This window comes from Lissotriton vulgaris, chromosome 2_1 (genome assembly GCF_964263255.1).
Source record: "Lissotriton vulgaris chromosome 2_1, aLisVul1.2, whole genome shotgun sequence".
Lineage (NCBI taxonomy): Eukaryota > Metazoa > Chordata > Amphibia > Caudata > Salamandridae > Lissotriton > Lissotriton vulgaris.
Window position 1 is genome coordinate 1,096,641,532 of NC_141687.1, and position 4,962 is coordinate 1,096,646,493.

The following is a 4,962-nucleotide window of genomic DNA, read 5'->3' on the forward strand; positions in this document are numbered from 1 at the left end:
AGATCAACTCTTCACTACAGTTCTGGACCTGTGGAAGACTACAAAAGGACTGCCTTGTGCTCCAGAGGACTGCTGTGCTGCTTGAGGTATGCCTTGTTTTTCAGATGACTTCCCTGCTGCTACCAGAGGACTGTCCTGCTGCTGGAGGCCTGCCTTGTTCTTCAGTGAACTGCCTTGCTGTTTCAATGTGGGCCCTTTGCTTCAGGCCTGCCTTGCTGCTTGAAGGAGAGTGGACCACCTTCTTGAACCCAGGGCTACCAGAGTGACCAACTGACTTGTTACAACTGGCCCTTCCTGTACCTGCTGCAACTGGACCTGCATCTGACCTGCCTGACCCCTGATGGCCTCTGCTGCAGTGAATGTGTGATCCCCAAGATGTATTACAGGAGGCCCTTTGGCTGGCCTCCTGTAAAATTCTGAAGTTTTGAACTCTGTGACTTTGAAAAGGTAACTTTTTCAGCTGGACTAATTGGGTCCCTGTAGCTGGCCTGTACTCCATCGCAGTTGACTTGAACTTGTGACTTTGTTCTAGTCTAGCGCAACCACATCTTGGTGCTATTTTTACTTAAACCTTTAATATTGCATATCTTCAGTTCTACTGATTGGATTTCTGTCATTTTGGGTAATTTTATTTATTAAATTTAGTGTGTTTCTAAATTGGTTTGGATTATTTGTGTGTTGTGTTTTCAACTTATTACCAGAGCCATTGTATATATGCACCAAGGGTGGAGTGAATCATGACACAGGTTTTACTAAATTATGCTCTAAGAAATGCAAATTATGCTGCATAATGTGGCACATTTTGTGAAGGTATCAGTTCATTAGTTTGTCATTTTTAGTTCCCACCTATGCAGCGCTTCCGCTGTCTCTTTAAGACATGCTGTATCTACTCTTTGGGCTTACATCAAGCTCATCGTTGTTGATTCATCCGCTTGCATGTCATTTAAAATGCTTGTGTCTATGTGCCTAATCTGACCTTGTTCTCCTTCCTATTGGTGTTGAAGAACCGGAATAACCCACTTACTGGGTCTCGGCGGTCGGGGAACCGCCCAAGTCTTCCATACTTAGTAAAAGGAGGCACAGGAGCCTTCGTCTGCAGGAGGAACCCACGATTTATTCAATAGCCCCGGCTATGGAACAGAGTCCCAAGCAAGTCTGAGACAAAACCCAGGAGGCTGCTACTTCACTCTGCAGCTTACAAGACTTTTATACTTTTTCATCCCCAGTCTGTTGGTTGTTAGTTCATTGTTTAATCAGGGCTGTGTTTGTAGTTGATAACCAGATCCAGACGACATTTGTAGATGGTGACCTGGTCAAGGCTTGGTACACAAATCATTGTTCGATCAGCTTTGATCAAGGCTCAGTCTTCTCAGGTCATTGTTCAATTGCCTTGATCAAAGCCCGGTCTTTCAAGTCATTGTTTAATCACCCTGACAAAGGCCCAGCAGTCAGACCATTGTCCAGATAACCTGATGACGGTGTCAAGGATGTTTACCAGGCTGGGAGCAGGAGATGGAAAACAAATTATTTACTAAGGGTGTGAGTGTCTTGTGGCTTTTAGTTGAACTGCAAAGAACAGGGGGGGTTGGATGTGTGACAGTTCCTGGGCAGAAATGCAGGCTGCAAGATGGTTTTTGTCTTGTCAGTTAGAATTTCCTCAGGCGTCAGCAGAAATGACCAGGTGGGTCGTGTGGAAGTGTTTGACACTATATGGCAATGAAAAAGCAATGGAGTCCCGGTACAAATTATGCCGATCAGAAGAACACTTTTCCTCAGACCCTCCTTTTGCCATTGAGTGGCAAATACTTTAAGAAATGTCAATGTTCATAAGGCCATCCTTTTCTTGTAGGAGCATCATCATCATATTGGTGTTTTGAATGTTAGAGGGTGGAGGCTTGATGGTCTGGACAAACATTTTACAGAGCACTGGCAGACACTGAAAGCACAAACAGCAGGAGACCAGGACAGCTACTCCCAAGGCAAGGAAGATGAGGATTTCCCACCCCCACTGGGATAGGAGGCCCCGGATCCAGCTTGTGAGGGACCAGTTGCCTTCATCCAGATGAATTTCGGAAGAAAGGCGATGCAGACGTTGCATGGCATCGTACACTGTTGGTGCATTGTCTGGGATGTACACGCAGCAGCTGGAGCCAATCAATTTACACACACCACCACAATCAGCAAGGATGACATCTAGGACCATCCTGTTCTGAAGCGTTATGAGGCGGTCCACCTGTAGCTCTGCTGTGAAGTTGGAGAGGGCACCAGCTGTTACTGTGATGGTGGCTTCAAGGACCCTAGTCAGTCCTCGTACAGCCCGACTGTTGGCCATGGGGCCCCAGAAAGGAAGGAAACCTTTAAAGAAGTCCCCGGTTTCCTGGCCTGCTGTATCCTCGGCTGATGTGACGCCCCTACGTGAGCGGCGCAGAGCGCCCTTCATTGACAGGTGGTAACCTCCATGCGTAGAATACGTTGGTGGAAGGAGGAAGGCTAGATAGCAGGTACCAGACCAGTTACGGGGGAGCCAAGTATAGGCGGCAGTGAGACAGATGAAATAGGTGTTGGGGGATGCCACCAGCTTCGGAGGAGATGTAGAGTTTAAAGTTTTTGTGATATCACACGTACTGGTACCAACTTTCTTAGTCCCTAGGCCATGAATGCAGACACGGCCTTGCGCATTTATGACATTCACAGTGTCTCGTTCATCAGGCAGTATCCTTCTTGTGCGGAATCTGGAAAATGTTCGTCGATTTGGTTGAGTTGAATACTACCATCTCACCGAGTTCATCTGGTGGTAGTAGCGTTGTGGATGAGCTGGTTGGGCAAAAAGGAGCATTGGCATGGCCAGATCTGTTCCGCCAGAAGTCATCCCGAATTGCTCCAAGGGCAAAATTGGCAGTACAATTAACAGTGTAGGCCTCCTGCATCAACATCCGCCAGGCAAGACAAGACCAAGAGATGGAAAAGGGGTAGGGAAAGAATGGGACAGGGTGTATCATTGAATGCGGCATCAGTACACACACCCAGCAGTTGAAAGTGTTCATGATCAGCTGGTGATGATGCAACATTTGGATGAAGGTGTTGTTGAAGAATTCTGCACGGCAGGGTAATTTGTGGGCTGGTAACGTGTAATACTGGTGTTCTGAAGGAGTCTGGATAGGAGTTGGTGAGGTAACAGGATGGTAGATTAGTAACAGCCAACCAAGGATAGACAGGATGAGGGAGACAAACAGCGTCACCACGGTGACCATGAAGCATTTATTATGTCGGAGGCTGACATCTTGCTTCTGGATTCAGGTGTTTTGGACTGCGGCCATTGTGCTATGCCAGGGACCTCTAGTGGCTGTCTGTAATTGGTGGTTGCTTCACTAGGCGCAGGTGCCAAGGGTACCAGAGGGTCTAACCAATGTATAGTAGAGGTGCAGATAAACCCCGGCACTAAACTCAAAAGACTGACTCTAATAAAACTGATTCAATAAGCCACCTTTGCGGATGGTCTAGGACACCCATCAGTCACCACTCGGAACCGCCCTTCATCATTTGGGGTTCCTCTGAAAGACCCACACACACACAGGTGTCTTACTATCAGCAAGAAAAGGCAACCGAGATGGTAAATGGTCCTTTCTACTGGGATAGAAGGTGGTGTGGTCTTTCTACTCTTATAAAGATGTTTAATGGTGCAGCTGGGGTGACCAAAAAAAGTGCAGTGCAAATGAAAAGTAAAAAAGTGTATTAAAATTAGATGAGGAAGTATTGAACTACTTTATTCTGATGATACTAGCTCTACCAATATTAAAAATAGCCAAGACAGGTTACAAAAATTACTGTCTAGATGTGGTACAAGGTTGACATGTTTCAGCAATTTTTGGCAGATTAGCCTTTGCTTTCTTCAGGACCCACAACAACGACTATAGCTACTGCAAATCAAGGTTAACATATATAGTGTAACCAAACTGTGAAAAAATGAATGAAAATGAAGACTGGCACAAACATCACCTGAGAAGTCTAGGTGTCGCGTCACGTCTTATCTTACAATTCATGTGGTTCACTAGTAAGAGTCAGAAAACGAGAGTTAAGTGAGCAAGTCTCTCCAACACACAAAACATATACAATAAGACACCAGGTCATTACTTATTGAACCTAGGTGCCGCCTAGTCCAGGCTGGCAAAGTGCACACTGTTTAGTAGTGCTCTATTAAAATCTCCTGGGATACAATTTGATATTCCACAAAGAGAGAGTAATGCATCTTACCGAGATCGTAAGAAATGAAGACCTCACCCCACCTGGCAGCGGCTCAGGGGTAAAGTGAAGCACTGCTCTGTATTGGGGCAAGTAAACACATAGTTAAAACACACCTGTTCTTATCACAACAGTCACACTCACATTAAGACGCTTAAACTAGCTACAAAAAATGAAATAAATTAAATTAAACCCTTCTCGGTCACACTCGCTAGCATGAGGGAAGCATGCCAAACGATGTCGGTAAATGGCACATTTCTCTCATGAGCATAGGTCTCAGCCTCAGCGTTGGCCCCTGTGTTAACAGACCGTATTATGTCAAGTTGCAAGTGTCCTGCTGTGTGGTCATATCGGAACACTGACCTCAAGGGATATAACCTCCTGTGATAGGCCCCTCACGCTTAGTTGCCGGTGATAAGGCCCTGCATGTAAAGATTCAGATACCGCTGAACACTGTTTCTACCCATCTCTAGTATACAAAGCCTCACTTCTAAACTCATGCGGTATGATCGCAGAACAGTGCCTATCAAAGACCCGGCCGTTTCGACGGAAAGGTAGGCACTAGGACGCTGTTTTGGTAAATGATTTGCGCAGCACGTAAAGGAGTTTTTATTAAGATGTACGAACGGCCGGGTCTTTGATAGGCACCGTTCCGCGATCATACCACATGAGTTTAGAAGTGAGGCTTTGTATACTAGAGATGGGTAGAAACAGTGTTCAGCG